This window comes from Lissotriton helveticus, chromosome 1_1 (assembly GCF_964261635.1).
Source record: "Lissotriton helveticus chromosome 1_1, aLisHel1.1, whole genome shotgun sequence".
In the NCBI taxonomy this organism is placed as follows: Eukaryota; Metazoa; Chordata; class Amphibia; order Caudata; family Salamandridae; genus Lissotriton; species Lissotriton helveticus.
In genome coordinates this window covers 684,183,805-684,207,078 of record NC_136057.1, presented here as the reverse complement: position 1 = coordinate 684,207,078, position 23,274 = coordinate 684,183,805, and the positions used below count along the sequence as shown (strand labels likewise).

Genomic DNA, 23,274 nt, shown 5'->3' with positions numbered 1-23,274 from the left:
CCTCTCTGATTTCATAGAAACCCATGATTTTCTGCACCATTCCCAGACCAGTTTTCGCCCTCACCATGGAACTGAAACTGCTCTTCTTACCGTGGTCGAAGAATCACAGAAAATCCTTGATCAGGGAGGAGCAGTAGCTATTATCCTCCTTGATCTAAGTTCATCATTTGACACAGTCAATTTTGACATTCTCTTAAACAGACTTAGGAGGGTGTTTCAGGTGGTGTTATTACCAGGCTTCGGTCCAACTTAGATGGTAAAACATTCCTGGTCTTTTCAGGGGAGTCCACTTCTAGGAGCTTATCGCTCAATTGTGGAGCCCCCAAGACTGGTCTCTGAGACCTACATTATTTAATGTTTATATGAGACCGCTTGCTGACATTATTTTGCCATATGCAGATGATATGCAGTTGGTAGTTGCCCTCAACCATCCTCGGAACTTCCCCTCTGATCTTAAATCCTACCTGGAGAAAGTGGCTAATTGGACAGAACATTCAAGTCGCAGGCTCAATGGAGAAAAAACAGAACTAATGTTCTTGGGCAACGCGACTAACATGGATCTTAAATATACATGGCCAAGTTGCCTTGGCCCTGCCCCAAACCCCATCATCAAAAACCTGAGTGTCTGGTTGAATAACTCCTTTAAATTTGACCACCAAGCAGTGAACTGCTTCTGCACTCTCAGACTACTTCGGAAAGTTCTCCCTCTCCTTCCTATGGGGAAAGGAGAATTCTGGTCCAGGCTCTGGTCCTCTCTGTTTTGGATTATGGCGACTCTCTTTACTTGGTAGCCCCCAAAGCAACGATAAGGAAACTTTAAGTCGCGCAATACTGCGCTGCAAGGCTGTTGCTCAGGATCCCTAAAACTCAGTCAGCTAAGCCGGTTTTTAAGACCCTACACTGGTTGCCAAGTCTGTAAAGAACAACATTCAAATCTCTGTGTATAGCCCATAAGACCCTATGGGGAGGGATCCATTAAGCAATCGCTCCCTCATCTCCTTTTACTGCCCCAAAATTAGCAGTCATTCCCAAAATCAAGAGAGCAAGAAGTCGAGGAAGGTCCTTTTCTTACAATGTAGCTAGTCTCTGGAACACCCTGCCCCTGCATCTTCGCTCGGAGTTTCGCTATCCCCCCATTCGAAAACTTCTTAAAACATGGTTATTTCAAAATCCCACCGTATAATCTTCTCAGTTCCTGTCCAGTTCTGCCGCCAGCGCAGGGATGTCTTAGGGTAGCTATGCGCTTAATAATTGCTGAATTATAATAATAATAACAACATACATAATCGAGTGCAATGTGCAAAATCAGTAAGAATAGACATTGGTCTGGCGACCTCCACCTCACTTTATATCCCACTACGCCGTTTCCTGCGGCGAAACTATGATGCACCGTGCTATGTGCACCATGCTATGATGCACTGTGCCCTCTTTTGAGGGCATAGGATTGTACTCTGCACCCACTTGTCTCCATTCTGTGGTGAGAGGCCAGCGTCCTGAAGGTTCCTGCAACCTCACCAGTGGCTGCTCCTGGTACAGCCCATGCCATGTTCCCAGTCCACGCTGCTGCTTATCCTCAGCCTCGAACTACGTCTTGTGAGGTGGGAGGCTCCTGGAGTGTGGCTACTTGGCTGAGGGGCTGTTCTGCAGCTAGAATGGTAGGTAGCTACACTGCCTTTTTGTTTTCCTGCCATATATATTTTAGCGCCTGAAAGCACCCTACCTCCAGGCTCTCACACATGGCTCCTTCCGAATGAGCCTTCTTAATGGTATTTTTGGTGATTGATTTAGGTGAATCATTGAATCTTCAGAGCGCAACCTTGAACTCTTCAATCTCTTCTCCTACAAGCAAGACTCGGCCACTACCCCTCCCGCTCAACTCACCACTGACTCCTCTCCATAAGACAACCTTATCTCTCCCACCCGCCTTCTTATCCCTCTTCCCACCTCTCTCTCTTGGCAGACACCCACTCATCCACAGGTATAATTGCATTCCATCATACACTTCCTCTATTGATCATGCCGGAACTGTCGTACGACAACAACACTCCGGCAGGACTCCCGCCCAACCTTATAAAGCACCCTGTACCAACTCTCCCATCAACCGGGACAGTATATTCTCCACTCCGTATCAACCAGCCATTATCAAGACTCTGCCTGTGGACCCTATCTATGACTGCCCCCTTGCCCCGAACCGTCCTGACTTGTCTAGATCTAAATATCTCAGTGCTTCCACCAGTCAGGAGCCGCTACACTCACTCTATGCTTGAGACCATGAAAACTGAATTACAGCTGATTAGGACTAACATCCATAAAAGAGTGTCCATCACCTTCAACCTGGTGCATAATTGGTCCTTACAAACGACTCACCTCCAGAATCACAACATATCAACCCCCAAATGACACACTTCTCTTAGCCCTGCCAATACCTGGGCCCCACAACCTAGCTGGAGTTGCACACTGAATCTTGATTACTCCTCCTAACCCAACAGGCTAGTCAGATAGCTATAGAATAATGAGATCCTCTTCTTCCTCACCAATAATAACCATGCTCTGACCGACCAAGTGATAACTGCTGGAAAATTATTATTACTCACCCTCAAGAGAATCCCATGCTAGCTCTAGATACATTATTAACACAAACCTCAAACAAGAACCCATCTCACAAACTTCTCCTACTACCAATAAAACATCCCTTAAATGCTTGTTATTCAATATTCGCTCAGATGTTAAACATGTGGCTGACATAGCTGATATTATACTTAACCTTGACATTCCCACACTAAAACTTGAACTTGGTTGAACAAATCTGCATCCCCAATTCTGGGCATACTAGCCCCTCCCAGTCATGACATCATCAGACTAGAGCGTTCAGGCCGCTCTGGAGGTGGCCTATCCTGTGTAATAAACAGATCCAAGCTATCTATGAAACAAACACATTCTCTATCACTGCTCTCCTGCGAATACCTTAGGATTAACATCACCACCAGAGACAACTCTACGTGCTCTCATCACACAAATTACCACCTCCCGGCGATATTGGAGGAGATCATCTCCTCCAATAAGGAAAAGCGTAACAACCAGATTATTTTCAGTGACTCCAACATTCATTGGAACAACTACAGTGACCCTCTTGTGAACAGTTATAAATCCTTCTTCAACCTTATCCAAGCCTGCAACAGCCCTAACCATAACAAAGGGGCAACCTTAGATTTAATCATTGCAAAAGAACACCATTCAAATTGAATCTATCCTACCTTACGACGGGGCTGACCACCATTGCATCACCATCTTCATATCTGAAAGGGCAGTTATCTCTAATGGCCAAACTATGAAAGCCAAACAATGGTCAGAGACCCCCGCAACATTATCCCACTCACACGATTGGCTATTAGTAACAGCAACCTGCTCCCTCCCTCTAACATTCATAACCTCACTGATTACCACATCAACTCCATGCCAAAAATCATGGATACCATTGCCCTAAACTAAAGAGTCCCATTCCAAAGATCCAACCCCTGGTTAAACTCGTACCTTAAGGTGGAATGCTAATGCCTCAGACTTGCTGAGAGATTGTGGAGACATACTCCTTCTCTGACTGACCTCAAACTTCTACGACAAAGATAGAAATCCTACAACAGGCACATTAAAAACTCCAAAGCAGTATTCTTTCAAAATGAACTTGATACTGCAAATAACCGACCCAAAAAAAAACTGTTTGAAATTGTCAAGAAAAGAACTGGAAAAGCAATGTCCCATCGTCTGACAACAAAACCCTACCTAATTGCGAAACCTTTGCCTCCTCCTTTGCTGAGAATCAACACAGATTCAGAACACTTGAAAACTCTTACAGTGCAAACCCCGCCCCTCACACTCAGGAAGAATGCCAAATGACCTCTTCCCACAAACCTAAAAACAATACCGCCTGGCCCAGCTTTAAACGATCCCCTTGTCTCCAAACTCCTCAATGAGTTCATTCACCTCCTACTCCCCTAATGGACTAGTATTATCAATGCCTCACTTACCCAAGGATCCATACCTGAATTTCTAAAAAGTGGTCAGGTTACCCAGATCTTAAAAATACCCATCTCGAACCAGTCTGATTCAACCAACTACAGCCCTATCTCCAACATCCCAACTTTGGCCAAACTCAATGGGCAATTCTATCTCCTCGACCATTTTCAATCTGATTTCAGAACTGCAATAGCACCTAAAATGCCCTGGTCCACATTGCTGATGACGCTCCATGTTCACTCAATCACAATGAATCTTGCTTACTAATCTTACTTGACCTGTCAGCTGCATTTGACACAGTCAATCATGAAACCCTAATGAACCTATTAAAACACAGGATGGGTCTCTCTGATGCCTGATGGATGAGCCACCACCTCTCTAGGACGGCAACAGTAAGTAAAAACTTGCTGTCTCTCTTCCCTCAACACCATTCATTAGTCGACCATCGCCCTCAAGGGGATCAAGCTTCAAGAACACATGACAGTCATGAGGGAAACATGGCGGCATCTTGCTTTAACTTTGTTTGGCAGAGTGAACTTGGTAAAGAGGATAGTGCTTCGGAAACGAACCTTCTTGTTTGAATCCATCCCCTTGTCTTTTAGAAAGGAGTGGTTCGTTAAATTACAGAGTGTTTGTTTATATGGGCATCAAAAGGGCCATGAATATCATGGCGCAAACTTAGTAGGAGGTTGGTGAAGGGGGTTTAGCGCTTCCAGATTTTTTGTTTTATTCCTGGGCCTTTTTTACTAAAAAATGGTAGAATGCTACTGGACATCCCCATAGATTCAGAGATAGGTAGGATGTTTAGAGTAATGCTGACAAAGGAAAAGGGAGCTGGCGTGGGTTTTATGTACAAATATGCTGATCCGAAATACTTTAACCACTTCCGCGCTAATGACAAAGCCAGCTCGTCATGGGCGTTACCTGCGCTGCGCGGATGACGAGCTGGCTTTGTCATAAACAAGCCATTTTTTAAAATCCAGCGCACAGCGGTAAATCGCGGTAGCGCGCAAGCGGTTAAGAAGGTCAGGCTTAAGATTCTAAAGGACATGGCGGAAATGTGGTTTAAAGTCAGAATAGTCTTGAATATACCATATTCTAGCTATTGGGCCCCGATTTGAGATGCACCAGGCTCTCCTGAATAGACAACAGACTCATTGGCTTTTCCCTTAAAAGAAGTGGGCATTTCTAGATGAAAGCACTTGCTGCCGAATGGTCAGATGGTTTCGTGGGGCTGGTGTGAGCAGGTAGTTGGCCCAACGCTTTCAAGGTTTAAATTCCTCCAGGTTCAAAGTTGGTTCTTGGCAATGGGTGTAACGCTAGGAGATCCTAATGAATTAGAGGAAAAGCTTCTGTCTACTGTAGTGTTCAAAAAATAAATCTCACTACGGTACTGGATGATCTTGGAGATGGACGACGGCGTGTTTACCTTGCCAGTGGATCTGTGGGGAGGATGCTTGCCAGAGACCAAGCTTGAAGTATCTATGTCTATGCTTTATAAACCAGTTAAACCTGCGTATCTGAGGAGAAATCATCTTTTTACTGTGCACAGGGTGTACTGGACTCCACAAAGGCTTTCTAAATTTGGGTCAGAAAGAGCAATGGTGTGTCCCAAGTGCGGCAGTCAGAGTGCAGACGACTTACATATGTTTGTATACTGTCCGAAGTTACAGCTCTTCTGGGAGGCTGTAAGTAAATGCCTGGCTAGCGCTTTAAACTTGCAGATTAAGGTAAGCACTGTTTTGGTTATTTTTGGAAGTTTGGAATGCCAATGTACTGTTACTAAAGACTGTGCAAAATTGGTATTTTATGTTATGCTTTCAGCGTGTAGGGAGCTATGTAAATTGTGGGTATCTCCAACAATGGATGATTGGTTGAAATCTATGAGTTATATTGCTAATTTGGATATTTCGGATCAGGGGAAAAGGAAATATGAATTTTGGACACCCATTGTGTCCAGGGGAACTTTATGATTGGAGGAACTTGTAAAAAAAATAATCGGTCCAATGATTAAGCCTTCTCCTGTCTCTGCTGTTTATAGTCTTCTCTACATGAGCAGAAGGACATGGGGAAGGGTCTCCGGTCGATAGGAGGAGATGGCCTCTTGAAGGATGGCATGGATGCTGTCTTGGGAGCCTTCACCTCATTACCTCTGCTACAGCGCATGAAGTTAGATAACCCAAGGTTGGCATCGCTAGAAGGACAAAGAGTGGAAACAAGGCAAATGAGGACAAAAAAAAAAGCCAGTTATGAGGCTTCCAGTTCGCCACAGCCACAAGTTCATGGTCGGTACAGACACGCTGCTTTAGACCTGGCACCCTCCCAGCTCTCGGCACCGAAGTCCATGCAGGAGACACACCGCTCTGCGCCGGTGTAGAAAACATTCTCAATGCCAGCTTTGGAGTCAAAACATTCGGAGATGAAATTTGTCTCGGTTTGGAAGGCCAGCGGCCATCTTCGATGCAGAAACATCCGTCCTCCAAGGCACCGTCTTCCTCCGCCTCCGAGAATCAAGAGCAGCCCATTCTCAAACGCCTACAGGAGGTGCTCAATGCCCGGCAACAGTGCATCCTCATCCATCCAGAGATTGGTCGGGTCCTAGCTCAGCCTCCTCCCAAAGTAAAGGACTCTGTTCCTCAGAAGAGGAAACTTACTTTTTAGGAAGCGCTAAACAAAAGCACCTCTCCACTTCCTGCTCTATACAGGTACACACTGCTACACATATAATGCTATGTTTAGGAAAAATGTAATCTTAATTCACAAGAAACAGTGGCACTGAACAAGATGTCATAATTATACTCTAAATATGCCTAAATGGTTTTTGAGCAATCCTCAAGAAGGATGGCTCTCTCATGGAACAATACATGAGGGAATAATTCAAACATGCAAGGAAGCAACTTGCTAGCAGCAAAGTCTGCACTTAATGGGTGAAAGAAATTAAATGGAAATTAAAATGGAACATAAGGGAAAGGTAACCCATGAAGACAATAAAAAAGGGCTATTGATGCATTAGAATGTTAGATCCTCTTATAAAAAGTATAATATGAGATAAATGCACATACCCTTGGGAATTTTATAAACCACAAAGGATAAGGAGAGAAGCTAAGGATGCAAGCTGTATTGCAACTGTAAGTAAAATAGTGCTGCAGGTATGTATATAAATTAAGGTTCTGTTAATTACAAAATTGTATTAGGTGTACCCAATATTCTGTGTGGACAGTGTTTGTGGCTGAATCATGGTGAAGGGCATTAGGAATAAGTGCCCATTCTTACAGATAAACGTGTAGATGGCGTGGAGGCCCTAGTAGATCTGAACCATAGGTCACTAAGCTTTTATCCAAGTACTAGCATGATGCATGTCATCATGATAGTTATCCTGGTATACAGCCTGTCTCTAAAGCAGGAGCTGTATATTTCATCTTAAGAAAAGGTTGATGATCATCATAACAGTGAGAAAGGGGAAACCTGTCTTGGGAAGGGAATATCCCCTGCTTGGTTTAGTGAACATGCACCCCTGCTTTTAATTACCCTAATGCAAGTCTTTACTGTGTTTTTGAACTTTCAGGGCTGAGCTCACATGACGATCATGGGTGTATGCTTAGAGCAGGTCATATCAAGAGTGGAGTTCTGTGGTTTAGAGGGGCACACCAAGCGCTACTTCCTTTTCAAGAGAACAACGGATACCTTGTCAGCGGACATGACCTTGGCAGTGGTAGCAGCATTTTTATTTTTTATTTTAAATCAAAGGCACAAAGTAGGCATTTATCCATGTATTTTGCATGGGGCAAGTGACCTATTTCGTCTCAACTTCCAAGTCTTATGTGACCAGGTCCCTTGTTACATCTCATGTATTTGTAGATGGTAGTATGTGCTTGAGCAGTGTATTCACTGCATGACTGTTAGTCCATGAAATCCATCTTGGGTTGCCACTGCAAACATGCTATGTAAGATGGCAGTCAGAAGTAGCCTGCCAAACTAGCATTGTGCATTTCTGAGTTTTTTGTATGGCAACACACTAAGAAGTGAGAGGAGGGAGACGGGGTTCCCTTTAAATGGGCAAAAGTGACTTCTGGCTATATCCTGTCTTTCTGTAGACCCTTCATTTGCTAAGATAGAGGGCCTGGAGATAGCTGTCTCGTATGAAGAGAATGGATAGCCTTTGTCAGGGCCTGCCAACTTTGTTCCCCCGCAGAGGTGCTTCTCCAAAATGGATTACTGGTGTCAGGTGTGAAAGCTTTTCTTCTATTTGCGCACAGAAACCCATCATCGCTGCCTGCCATCACCTGCAAACAAAGGGTATCTACGGTGAAAGAGAAGTGATGAAAAAAGTGAAGAGACTATGCTGAAAACCAAAACCAGCCAACATGGATATACACAAAGAATGTCTAAGAAGGGAGTATAAGAAAAGGAGTGAAACTATCAGTCAGTGTTCTGGAACTATTCATTGACCCATGTAGTGGACACCTTGCAGGAACTGTAGAAACGTCTGAGAACCAGCGCTGGTGTCTTTGACACCCAGCCGCCTAGTGGTTAGGGGGCCTCATTTGAAGAAGTCGACAGCTATCTACTGGAAGACATTGCAAGACTGCCTTGATAAAGGAGTCTGCCTGGCCTGCTGTGAGAGGGGTGCTGGACGTATCTCTTGAGGAATAAACTGCCCTGAGAAAGAAACTCAGCTGTAGTTTCCGGATGAAGCAGCAGCCTAGAGGAGTAGACTAACCCAGTGAATAAACTACCAACTCGTACTAAAAACATGACAGGCACTGAGCGGACCTGTTGAGAGCTCCCTTCCACTGTATAATGTGCCCCCAGTTACCCTCATTAAGCTTCAAGGAATTTCTCAGAACCTCTTTTTGGCCTAGGAGAAGTGGTAGCCGGCATATGTGCTTTACAAAGAAGTTTGAATACATCCAGTTGTTGCAGCTGGGAAACAGAACTTGTCAGCAGTGCCACGTGGCACATGCAGGCAATGCAGTGGGATTTGAAGTTTCAATTAAATCTGTCCGCAGCCATCCAGGTCCCGGGGGAGATGGCTTGAGATATGCAGTGCTGGAGGTCAATAGGGGGAGGTGGAAATCTGGGATCTCTGTTCTTGAGGAGGAGGGCCAGCTCCACATCCATGAGCGGGCTCTGAAGACCTCTCAGCAGTCCATCAAGGGGAGCCTGGTGCAAATGTTCACAGACAACACCACCACAATGTGATACTGCAACAGCAGGGCAGAATGTGATCCTGGGTCCTATATCAGTAGGTTCCGTGCCTCTGTTGGTGACTGATCAAGAGAAAAGATCTGTTTGAATTACAATTTGTTTGAATTCAATGGGCAGCAGTTCCTTCAGACGAAAGGGACTGCAATGGGATGTCCTTCTGCGCCGGAAATGGCCATTTGTTCATGGCACTGTATGAAGAAAGGTGGATTTACAGCAATAACCCGTACGATGGCCATATAAAATCTTGGCATCGATATATTGATGATATCATAATGCTTTGGAGGGGGACAATGGAATCATTGAATGAATTTTACACCTGGCTAATTCAACGCAGTCCACACATACAGTTCACTTTGACATCGAGTAAATCGGAGATTAATTTCCTAAACTTGAAAATCCAGGAGAATGGGAAATGATTTACCTCACTATATACTAAGGACACAGTTCGGAATACCTTGCTACATTATTCTAGCTTCCACCAGTGAAATTTGAAAGACAATTTGCCGTATGGCCAATTTCTTCGCATAAGAAGAAATTGTTCAAAAAAAGAAGACTAGGAGGAGGAGCTAAGCTAGCAACCAAGATGGCCGCATAAGCTCCCGGCTCCGTAGACCTCCGTCGCTGGCGGATCTATCCTGAACTTAATCCTGACCTCCCTCCAGACTCCCGTGTGTCTGAATCGTCTCTGAGCCCGGGGGCGCAATCCCGGAGTCTTTAGCACCTTTTTTGACGAAGTTACACCGTCTTTCATTTTCGGGCCTCCTCCAGACTATGAGCCGGGGCCTCGAGTACTGACCCAGCCGGGTTTCAGTTGAACAACATTGGCCGCGGGTACCTGGCAGGGTCCGGTCTCATCGGAGTGAAACGTATTCTCGATCCTGGTGGTGGTCTCGAGTCCCTGCGAATATCAGCTGGACGGCGACGAGACGTGGATGCCGCGGTAGGTGGGGGACCGGTTCCTGGGACCCTGCTGCAGCCCTCGGGGTCCGCGGGGGAGGCCCCCGCTCTCGGCAGCGGTGTAAAGAGTACACAGCCTGAAAGTCGCCAGTCGCCTTCGCTGTTTCCCCCGGAGTAGCCGGCCTCCGGGGTTGACTACCTGCTTTGTTATCGATTAAGCGGAGATGGATTGGACGACGTGCGGCCCGACACTGGGGACCGTAATGGCCGCCATCGGGGCTCTTCATCGGCAAATGGAGGCTGCTCTCCACAAATTGACTGTACGCATCGAGACTATCGGTTCGAGACCGGACTCCGGCCCTGAGTCAGACCCGCAACATATGACGACCCCTGCGAACTTTGATCTTACCCGAGAGGAGAACCCCGAACATTGTCATAATCTGGTGCCAACTGTATCTACGCAACTACAGCGGTACGCTCTTGGAGCCCCTGGCCAGCCAGCGAGATCGGCAAAATCATCGCCCGCACAGGACTCATTTCTTTCTTCGTTTCTGGAGACCTCCATCGATATTTTTTGGATTGACTTTTTTGTTTCTGGTAGACTTCGAGACTTAACTCTTCTGACCCTTTCAGGCTATATTGATCTCCTTTTTCTACAACGTTTTGACTCTTTTGATATTGTGCTGGTCCTATCGAAAGGGGTTTGTGTGGTTGATCGTAAAGGCCAGGGCTGAACTTAACGGTTTTAATTCAGTACAGTGACTTCCTTTGGCACTGCTGGGTGGTATCGGTGGGAGTGAGGGCCAGATGGAATCCTGCTTTTTTGGGTTTCGGTGTACTGACTGTGTTCGACAATGGGATTTGTTGCCTCTGTGGCGTCTGGGGCTGGGCGGGATGGTCTTTTCTCTTTTGGGGATTTACCTATCAGTTTGCATATCAGTCTGCTTTACCTCGCTTAGTACCATGGTAGGGAATATCTGCTCGCGGCGGGGGGGAGGGGAGTCCGGGAGCCCGTATCGTATCGCAAGATGTTCCTCCTCCATCTTTTCCCTTCCTTGGGGTGTAGTTTAGGGGGAGACAGGCACGCTGCTAGTGGGGTTAGGTCGTAGCCATCCGCAGGGGTGCAGGGTGGGGGGGTTGAGGTTTTTTATTTTTTATTTTTTCCTTTATTTTGTTCTATGACCTATCTTTTTCCCTTTTCCCTTCTTCACAAGAGATGTGGCATATTCTCCTGAGACTGTTGTTATGCATATGCGGGTGTCGAGTGTCCATTTGTATATCCTGTATCCTTGGTGGGCGGGTTCTGATACTGTTTGCTTATGGTTATCTATATTGTATTGTTTTGACCCAGCTCCAGCTGGTATTGATAATTTCCGGATGTCTACAATTGTATTGTATTTCTTCATTTCATTGCCCGTTCGCCTCTGTAATATGTTTTCACTAACGATACCCGAAATGTACATTTCTATTCTTGTGTTATAATTAATAAAAATATATATATAAAAAAAAAAAAGAAGACTATTTCGAGAATACGAAAATCTTATTGGAGAAATTGGTGGAACGAAAAAACCCAAGAAATATGACTAAACGAGCAATGAAGTGGGCATGGTACACCCCCAGGGAATGCCTACTAACACCGAAAGACAAAAACAAAGACATGCCTTTGGTCATGCCTTTGGCCACAGATGCGGAAATTGTGTGTCCTGCAGTACCACTGTGGAAGGAATAGAGTTCACGTATGGCAACAAAATCATTCACCATGAGGAGTTTACTAATTGTAATACTCCAAATGTGGTATACTGCATTATATGCCCTTGCGGATTGGCATACGTTGGCAAGACGACACAGCCAGTCAAAACAAGAATAACGCAGCACAAATCCAGGAAAAAGTGCAAAGTATGGACAGCACCCATGGTCAAACATTGGATGGAGCTAAATCACACCAAAAATTAAATGAAATGGACAGTCCTCAGACAAATTAAAGGAAGAACGCCAGAAAAACGACTGCTGAATGAAGAAGCAAAAATGATTTTGAGACTTGGCACCACAGAAAATGGTCTAAATGAACTGTCAGAGATTGTACACTGTATATAGCCAGCAACACTTAAACTACTCTGAGTGAAATTGAGCACCTCCAAACAATTTAATATTGAACGCGGCAAGGCCTAGGGACTCACCAGAGAAAATCTAGTTCCTCATCCATCTCGTGTATGACTTTTTAGATAACAACAACTTGGCTATAGAACCGATGCTTGTAGAAATATATAATGGATGTGGTTCATAATAAGCCAGTATAGAGAAAAGAAATCAAGCAGTGTACACCAACACAAGCAGTAGGATTTCTTAAGAATCACCAATGTAACACTTTCAGGCTTGCGCGGACATAACAATGAAATAACAGGAAGATGGGTGCATGCCCTTAAGCTCGATAACCATGTAAAAGAAGAGACTTTCAAATGAAGTTGGCAGTCAAGGCGATTTGAGAGCAATAAAGAAAGAAAAAAGAAATAAAAGAAAGGAAACAAGAATACACGTGTTTCCACACACCTACACAAGGGACGATTCCGTAATAATGAGGAAAGAGAATACGAGGCGCACATTGGAAATGTATAAACAAAGCTTGCTGCCATGGTGACATCGTAACAGGAAATCAGGCGCGACGGACAAAACGCCGACCTGTATGAAGCAAAAGAGGATGTCAGGCAGGCGTCGTGCAAGTGACGCGCGACGAATTGTTCACATAGTCAGCCAATGAGCTAGACTCTATGAGAAACTGACGAGGCAGCAAAGACGCCGGAAGACAAAGCCGAGTGACTGCATTCCTGCATCGTCGCTTTGAAGAATTTACGACGAACGGAAGAAATAAAGAAACAAAGACCCAAAACGTACCAAGAAGTAAACGTCACATGACAAGACGGAGAATATTGAATCGCTGCAGCCCAACCACATTAGATCACGATAATCCTATCACACAGTCCCAGCCCTGAGGAAGACATTCTTTGAAATCCTCCTGGTCCCCAGCACGAAGGTCGAAACTCGTCGACACACCCACACAACTCCCCTTTCACTTTCACAGGACTCAGAGCACCAGTAGTAAATAGGAGTATTAAAAAGGACTCGAAAGGTTTAGCCAAAAAAAAGCTGAAGGGTCTAAACTTTAAACATTTTCGGAATGACTCTCTGAGCCTAGACTTTTTTAAGGACCACCTAGTAAAATGTACCAAGGAGTACTATTCAGATGTACCCTGGTGGATACAAAACATATGATTATGACCAAACATGCCAAAATGTGGAATTCACTGTATTTATGATATGCACTTTGTTAGATTATTGTTTATAACTCCTTTGCAAACTATTACATTTTTCTTTGTAGGAAGATCGTATGTACAAATATAATACAAAAAGTAATCAAACTATGTTTTGTTGTGAAACTGAAGGATATTTGCATTCATGAACAAACACATAAGATAAATAGAACACTTGAAGAGAAAAGAAAGTTCTGTGATGTTCATTAATGAAAAAATTATTGAATAGTTGTGTACCTACCTTAAATGTTAAAAAATGTAAAGTTTTTCTGTTAATTTATTTGAACCTGCCGTGGAAAAAAGCGAGATCCATGTCCATGAGTAATTCACGAATCTATGGTCCTAGAGGTATTGCGTTGTCCATTATATATGGTTATAGATTCCAACCTCTTAGGTCCTGAACTGAATCTATCCCCTGAGCGTAAGCACTTTTAAATTGTGGGCATTTTCTTGTCTAACCATCCTGTGCCTCTGCCTGCCTGTGAAATCCACATCTGGTTTAGACTGACAGGGGCTTGTTTGTACATTCACTCTAGACAGTCACACAAAGGAAGTGGAGTTGTACCCTGTATATCCTGATGGCCCATCACCAGGCTGGTGGGCCTTCTTGAGCTAGAGTGGCGGAAGGAGTGGTCTGTGATACCTGAACAGGGTTACGCCTGTCCTCTCACAATGCTGTTTCCACCCCCATAGTATGTCTGAAGCCAGGTCTGAGCAAGGCAGGATCTGTGCACTACAAGGTCTATCTTTTGAACAATGCCTACTTCAAAGGCAAAAAGGGGTATAAGTATTGGACCTAAAACCCCAGACGTTTATAATACTTCTGGATCAAGAGGAGACTCTGCCAAGGAGAAGAGCTGAGGAGCTGTGAAGGGGAGTACTGCCCCTTTGCTGTGTATTGCTTTGCTGGGTTGGTCTGCAGTTGATTCTTCTACTTTGGAGAGGAAAAAGGAATGGACTTTGCTTAGTTTCCTGCTTATGAAGTTCCTCTAAGGGCTCCTGTTAAGAGGTCTCAGGGATATCAAAGACTTCACCTGCAGCATCCACTGCTGGGAATTCTGACCTGCCAAGTGGTGTCAATTCCAGTTCTAGGTTCTTGGATGTTGTTCCTGCTACAAAAAGCTGCAAAAGACTTAAAAATCGATGCAACGCCTGTTCAGCACCTGTTTTTCCGGTGCAGCACCGACGTGGTAAAAATTTCCGCGCAACCCTGCCGTGCGGCTGAAGAAATTTGATGCAGCGCTTGCCCATGGCCTAAGATTCTGCTGCAGCCCGAGTTCAGCGCACCAGGTCTCCGAAATCCCCTGCACTGACACTGGCGCTGGCCCTGCTGCGCAGCTGATAGAATAGACGCATTGTGGGACCCCGGTGGAAGAATCGACACATTGCGCCTATTTCACCATCGCCGCATCGACTCCAGGGTGTCTGGATTATCCACGCATCACACCTGTGCACCAAGTCTACACAGATGCTGGGCTTCAGTAAAGAACCGATCTGTGTGTCCGGAGAGACAACGCATCACCTCCCAGCAGTAAGAAACTGGCTCATCAACTCCTCTCACAGTAAGGAACTGACGCATCACCTCCCCTGCATAGCAGTAAGCAGCCGGCGCATACCCTCCCCTGGGAGCAAGGAACTGATGCACCATATTCCCAGCGCATAAGGAACCAATGCATCGCTTTGCTTTCCAGTGTTTCACCTCCCATGTGCCTCTTTTCGTCTTGCGATTTCAACACATGCCAGGTACTTTGTGCTTAAAGTGACGGATCCTTTGTTCTATATGGACTGAACTGTTTTAAACCTTTTTAAAGTGATATATTGATCTGTGTATGTTGGATTTTTCTCATTTTGGTCTTGTTTGGTTAAGATAAAATTGGTTATTTTTCTATATGGGTGTAGTGTCCATTTGTAGTGTTTTCACTGTATTACTGTCTGTTTATGTACCACTGCTTTAAACATGGTCTCTGAGATAGGCTGACTGCTCGTACTAAGCTACCAAGGGGGTGATCAAGGGTTATCTTAGCTGTGTAATCTCCTTACCCTGACTAGAAAGAAGGGTCCCTACCTGGACAGGGTGCAATCCCCTGCCAACTAGAGCACCCCCATTTCTAACGCAAAGAAAGTGTCCTTCCAATTTGAGGAAGGGTGTGGATGAAAGAACTATGCTTTAATGGTACCTTCTTTTAGACACCATTATGATTAGTGCTGTATTCCCATTCTACATTTTTTATTGGAAAGTAAATCTCATATGTTGTGAAAGAAAACAAAATCCTAATCATAAACAAAAGAAATGCATAGTAATACAAATTTGAACACAAAAACACTCAATTATCTTGTGATTCCTGCTATGAATTCCAAAACTCGAAGGAAAGTCCACCTAACCACTCTCTGAGCTGTGCCCATTTTTCTCTCTACTGTAGTTCATTCATGACTGGATACAAGTCCTCCAATGACACACAGTCTTTTTCATTTTTAAAATCCATATTGAGTACATGGAAAGGTTTGCACAAGCTCCTAGTAATCCTGCCTCTAACAGTGGTGAAAGGGAAAACTGAACAAAGGTTTTCTAATTATCTCTCCTTCTGGTCCTGCCTTTCCATACATCTGCGAGCTACGCTGTCTGAATGCTGGAAATTTTGGTAATTCAGTACAGCAATATCAAAAACAAAACCAATAACGCACTAATGTCTTTCTTTGTTCACTAGCATACTCCATAGCACTGTTCTACAGCATATGCACACATGTGTAAGTTATCTCCATATGACATAGGTAGGTTTCACATGAAATCTCACAACTTCTGGTTTAAGAGATACATTACATGAGTAAAACCTACCCTCTTTTCCAGATGTGCATTGCCACAATACTGCCTTCCGAAAATGGGGATCTATTTGTTCATTTACTTATAAAACAGCAATGGAAGCACCTTGACAAAAAGGCCGCATGCGCCGCAGTACGTCATGAACAGTTTATGTGAATAACAAAAAGGATTGCCGAGATGGTAAACAGTGAGTAAATCCCAGTACAGGAAAAGACAGACATTTCTCTCAACTAGCATTTATAAAGGGACAGCATTGAAAACATGGTGGAATGGATGCAGGATGGGGTGCTGGTGCTTCCATTTTTATATGAGCAGAAGTGTTTTAGAGCAGTCTTTAAAGTGGTCTGTGAAGAGATGGAATGTCAGTCACTGGGAGAGAAGAGCAGTATTCCTGTGCAAGCTTTAAGGCTCCGCAAAGTGATTGGAGTGCGTTAGAAAGTCCTGGTATGCTCACTGAAGAACTTAGGGAAATATGTACCAAGCAAGGATTTCAGGCAACTCGTTGTAGGGATAATCCTTGCACCGTTTTAAAGAGAAAGATTTGTAACTTGTTTTGAGCTCTGTTTTAGCGAAGGGTAAAACCTTGTCCAAAGGTGAAAATAAATGTCAGGGGAGACCTACAAGTAGACTTACAAAGTGCAGATATCGTTTTTTGCACTATGTTAGGCAATATTAGTTCAGGTTTTATGTATGCTCAGTAAATGGTACCTGGTAGTGGAGGCTTTGGAAATTACAAAGGACTTCATGTGCCTTAGAGGGTTAAAATAAACATCAAGGTTTAACGTCAAGGTTTTTAATCCAATCATGTAGGGTTGAAAGTGTCAGGTGGGAAGACCATTAGAAGTGTAATAGATGTAAGGGCTCAACATGAGTACCATCACAGTGTCAGATGGGTGTGGGGTACTTGGTGACCAAAGCATGAAGACAGAGGTTGAAGGTCCAAAACGAAAAGGGGGGAGTATTTACATAGAGATAACAGAATCCAAAGGAGGAAACGTTACACCCTCAAAAGACCACCTTTATATAAGGGGAAACAGCCTGCTACAAATTGCTCTCCACATCAGTTATACCTATGATGCACTTATTCTATAACATTTTTATATACAATTAGAGCAACAAAAGCAATCACTTATATCATTGGAACCTAAAGAAAAGCAATCTGAACAAAATCATTATTTCTTGTATAATTATCTAGTGTTTCATCTGTTCATGCCATAAAAAAGTTCATTAGGTTGCCCTGGGGCATGGGTTAAGTTGACAACATGGGTCCCTCATACCTGATTGAGAGGATCAAGGAGTGCTAGACCAGGAAGGTCGCTACGTTCCAGTAGGACTGGGTTGTTAACAATCCTCCATTTAGAAAAACAATGGAAAGGGGGTCCTCCTTCCCGGTCAGGGCAGCAAGCATGTGGATCCAGATGCCTGGTTAACTGAGATCAATAATCGAGGAAACAACCTTCAAAAAAGAACTGAAGACTTATCTTTTTAAACTTTAGAGACTTTTAAACACCCATCGGTTCCTGCCTCTCCTTACCGGTTCTTTGATGCCGAGTGCTGGGACACTCACTGAGTAGCTGTGCGCTATACAAAAGCCACTCGTTCATTCATTACTTCAACCGAAAATGTTTCGATCATGAGTGTTGTTGTTTTTTTAGTAGGATTAGAACAATTATCAAGGGTTCTCCCAAAATTGTCTTTAACAAACCGAACAGATATCATCATCTTTTTGATACCCATCATTTGTTTCATGAGCTAACCCCACTTCATCAATAATATCAATGGAATCTTGTCAATAACAAATAATGTATAGTTTGTAACCTAATTCCTATATAACAGAGACATATCACCTTCTAGTTTCAATCATATACAGGAAATGCAATGCCCTTATTAATTTCTAAAACCTTTGCATAGACTACAAGGTTTATTCTTAGTGCATTTCCTAATACATAATATCCAAATACCTATATATAATCAGCTATACCCACACATTACAAGTGCAATATTAGCAAGAACACTGCAATCTATTAATTCTTAGTACATTTACTATTACAGAGAGCCCTATGTTCTATACTTAATGGTTTGTAACCACACATTACAGCCAGTATATTAGGCTATGCATAGAGGTGATACAGTGCGAGACCAAAAGAACAGAGAAAATAATGTTAACTATATTTAGTTAACTAGATTTAAGGACTGGGTATAGTAATAGCGATAATATAAAAAATTACCTTATAAAAAACGTTATAAATTTGCAACACCAGATTATAGCCTTTGCTGGTCCCTGGTTGAGGGGATCGTCTCTGAATCTTGTTAAGTTGGATATAATATATCAATCTAGCATATGATTATCCTGTGGAAAGAAATAAGATTTGAATCATATCTTATTGAGTTTTGTGTTTATTTTAAGCAATATTTTGATGTATGAAAACCTGTTAAATCTAATTTAATTAGGGCATATGAAAATAGCTGAATCCAAATAAAATTTTGAATTTTCAGTTTTCAATTTTGATATTTTTTAAATCTATTTTCAATTTGCCTTGTACCATATTTCAGTATGAACAATAACATCTTTCAAAATGTTTTTTAAAACTTTTATTCAAATATCTGTGTCATCCATAGTCGTCCTGCCTACATAGGAACCATGTGTTGAAATTGGAAAACTAATTTTCCCTTGATATATTTTTAGCTCCCTATTAGAAGGGATAGTGCTCATCTATAGAGCATTTCACACATACTCTATCTCTACTTTGTTCATTATTATCTATGTCATAACCTCTAATTATATATACAACACGTTACAAATGATTTTGGTGTTATCTGTGGCATTGAATTTTGAAATTTGTGGCACTGGATTTTGTTATGAATCAAAAACCCAGGAAAAGAAAGAGAGAAAGAAAGAGAGAGAGAAAGAGAGAGAGAGAGAGAGAGAGAGAGAGAGAGAGAGAGAGAGAGAGAGAGAGAGACCAACGTCTGTTTTTTTTTATGGGATCGTAAAATTCCCAAAAGTTACTTATCTTCTGTAACAATCTTTTTTGTGGACAATCTATCTACATGCAAATTGCTCATCTCTTAAAACTCCTCCAGGCTGAATCTGTAAAAGCTGCAGCTCTCCTGCACCGTCTTGACATCGGGTTCCACCCCGAATATTACAGCACCAAAGCCATACAGGTACCACCACCCTAGTGCCCTAACATCAATTCTTCATCCATTTTTAGAGCCCTCAGAGGCAGACACATGGCCAAAAAAAATTGACAAGTAATTATGTAGTATAGCAAGTTGAGACTATTAATGTATCCAATACCACTCCTCTGAATGGTGAGGAGGGTGGGATCAGTGTGTAATCTACAGGTATAGTATTTGCCAGAAAATTCGTTACCAATGGGAGTACATTTTTCTTCTCATACATACTTCTGTGTATAATTTCCTTACTTCTTGAATCAATACCCGAGCAATGTCCCCTCGGTGGAGGCCCTGAGGAGATAGTCACACCAAGAAGCTCTGTAACATCAATCTGGCAAAATGGCAATCCATGCAGAATTCAGAGCTGAGACAAATCTGGAGTCTGGTAAAAATGTGGACCCAACCAGGATGGGGACAGAGCAGAAGAAGCAGGAATATGCTTAGTTTTCCCACATGCTTTTTTCCCACATGCCAATACAATGCGGTTATAACAAAGACCTCGTTGTAGCATCGCATGCCATTAAAATGCAAGTCGAAACAACGACTTGCTCGTTGGGGGGAGGGGGGGCGCTTGATGTTGGAATAGTATAACTTACTATTCCAATTACAGTCTGTGCAACAGTAGGGAAGGTATTGGATTTTAAATCCAACACCTTCTGACCCCTAGAGCAAGTCGTTGTTCCGACTTGCGGAGTAATGGCATGCTTTGTAACAACATGGTCGTTGTAACAACCGCGTTGTATTGGCATGCGGGGTTCCAGTTTCGGGGTAAACTACGTTTACCAACAAGCAGCATTCGTCTTGGTAGATGGGCCTGAATACCTTCAGGGGGATCTTTTGTGAAGAGTGCCTGGCAGATCTTAATGCACAGTACTATCCATCTCCACAATATTCTTTTATGAACAGATTTGCCTCTTTAGGCTGAAATGTATCAGCCCAGAATTCCAGGGTTCGGTCAACGGAAATTATGGGAATGCTGTAAGGATCCAAATGGTGGAGTCTCTCCTCCTCTTCCTAGGCAGAGCATGGACAAACACAGAGGGAAGGCAGGCTTACTGATTGATTTATAGAGTAACTACCTTCAGCAGGAATGAAGCCGTGGTCATGAGAACCAGCTTACCAGAGAAAAACTAAGCCAATGGGGAATGAACAGACACAGTTTGGAGCTTGTTAACATGCTGAGCTGTGGATGAATGAGATCATAAATACTGTCTTTACTGCATGAGCTCAAACAGAGACCCCCATCAGGAAAATGAGTATCGAATTAGGGTCCCTCTGAGGCATTATGAAAAGCGAAGGAGGAAACATGCTGTTCTGCCATTCGAGAAACTGCATGACACTTGGGGACTTGAATAGTGAATACTGGTCAAATAAACAATGAAAATCTGAATGGGCCAAAAGAAAACCTTTCACAATGCCCGCTGCCAAACCTTGCTGAGTTAATAGAGTGTAAAGATAATTTTGGGGATCTCTCACAGAGTCACATGTCGCCATACAGCAAGACTAGTAGCCTGCTTGATGTAAATCTAAGGGCATGCCCAGATTAATGCTGTCCAAAAGATTACCTGCTAGCTGTTTCAGTGTTCTTGAAAATAAAATGGGGAACGTGGAAACCATAGGAACTCGTTATAGGTGTACAGACCGGAGCAGTACTTCTGAGCAGCATCAGTGGACTAGAGTAATATAGCCTGATCCAGTCTACAAAAGCTCTCAGTGTCAAGGAATACTGTGGTTTCTTCTAGCTGCAGATCTAGTTGGTGAATGAGAGCGAACAATTGACAAAAATTATTCTAGGTCACCCTCCCAAGAATAATACCGGCTTGTTCTGGATAAAGAGGAACCCGATGACTCACTGTTATTATTTAAGCAAGGATTTTAATATTGTAATTTATGAGTGAAAGTGATCTTTAGGAGTCGAATCAGCTTTACGGGCTTTAACAAAGCAAAGAAGAGCGCTTCTCTCATTGTTGCTGGAGTTCGTTTAGCCCATGCTTCTTTAAATAGGACAAGCAGATGTGACCCTTTAATAGAATTCAGTAGGGAGGCCATCTAAGCCTGTGGCTTTGCCAGCTGGTAAACCTTTTGGACTACCAATTTTTCCTTAGGGGAAAATGGCTGGTTCAGATGTTGCCTATGAGTATCTTCTAACCATGCTTCAGCGGTACCCTCCAAGTACTTATTAACATGGACTGCTGCACGAAGAGATCTGGTAGAGCTCAGGTTGGTACAGAAGTCTGTAAATGTGGTAAAAATCTGGCTATCTCATATACAGCCCCGTCCCCCAAGCACTCTTAAAGTATATATTATCAGTTCCTCATGGCTGCGTGATCAAATTGGCTAGTGATTTTTCTAGGCACTCTCATTCATCATCAATGTGTGCTATGCCTCTCTTACCAAGGTATTTGCATTCTCTCTCAACTAATTTCTCATATTCAGAATGTTCACCAGTATAGTGGCGTCTGTGTTGGCGTATAATATTTGAAGCTCTTTAAATTCCTGCTGCAATCCCCCCAGAAGAGCTCTGAAAACCTTGAGAACCCAGTCTTGTTTGACTATACATAACCCCCAGGCTACAACTCTGAACACTTCTCAGACAGTGCTCATGTCCTCGACCAAGCCCATATTGAGTTTAAAGTATTCAACAATCCTGTTCCTCAGCTCACCCTGTAATTCATAGATGCCCTCAGCACCCCTGGACACTGTATTCTCAGCAGGAATGGGGAATGCTTGGATAATGTCTTGCTCTTATGTTGCACATTGAACGCCCAGGAGCTGGCATTGAAAGTAGAAACCCCGTAATTCAGTCTCAACCACCTGTTGTGCATTGATAAGGTATCTGAACATTGCTTACTCATCGGATGTCTAATCTGCTAGACATCTACCAACTTGTGCTCTGCCTTCGTGGTGTTTAGTGCCGCTATTTGTGCAGATGTATGCCTGTATGATGTCCATGTAGGAAAGACTACAATGCTCCTATTAGAAATATTTGAAGTATTTTTGATGTGCAAGGAAAGTATTTGGCTGTACAGGTTACAGAAAAATCGGCGTTCACCAACATTCAGTCCAGTTGCTATAATGGTAATATGTTTGCCCCTTAATATCCATCTATGGTAATATATTTCCTGTGATTGTCCGACTTCGAGCATGTAGAGTGGAAGTGGATACCTTTTCTAATGAGAATTGCTACCTCTCTAGCATAAGAGGAATATGAGGATGTGGCACAAAGTGTAGCTCACTGCTGGTTAAGTGTGTCTGGTGAAGTGTGTTTCTTGACAGAGCCAACATCAATCATGTGCCTATCTAAATATGTTAGGACCTGATGTATTATACATGGGTTGTTTAACCCTCTGACATTCCAGGTCAGGAACACAAATGGCCTACTCTACGCACCACCCTACGAGTAGTGTAATATGCAAATCAGATTACCTTAGGTAAAACTTTAAGAAATCCTGCTTGCATATAGAACTGTTAACCAACAATGGGGCGACCATGTGTCCCTCAGAACCTAGGTATGGATATATAAACAAAGACAAACCCATTGTCTTTGTTTATATATGCATATAGAACTGAGTTGCCACTGTGCCAGATTTGTCGTAAATTTATCAACCCCTTCCTCAACCCAAACTGGCAACTCCAAACCAGAAGTTGACAAATAAGAACACCCCCTTTTACTGACCCACAACAATCCCCAACCAAGAAATACAAAGTCTAATGAGGAACTTGGTTACCTTAAAAGGAACTATAAGGGTTTCAACTTGGGGAATGCCATCGCAAACAGCCCAAACCTGCGACTCTGTCTAGAGGTAGCTAGAAGGGCATCTGTTAAGGCACCTATCACAGACTGCTCCCTGCCAT

General features: G+C 43.2%; 1 protein-coding gene across 2 annotated transcripts in view; it reads right to left on the bottom strand.

The window, feature by feature from the left end:
- Positions 1-23,274, bottom strand: part of BEND7 (BEN domain containing 7) — a 299,983-nt gene that overhangs the window by 13,019 nt on the left and 263,690 nt on the right. The window contains exon 8 of one of the 2 annotated variants that reach the window (XR_013606925.1): positions 18,468-18,589. The exons of the other annotated variant lie outside the window; for it this stretch is intronic. The gene's annotated coding sequence lies outside the window, so the exon portion shown is untranslated. The remainder of the gene's footprint in view (positions 1-18,467; positions 18,590-23,274) is intronic. 2 annotated transcript variants of the gene reach the window in all.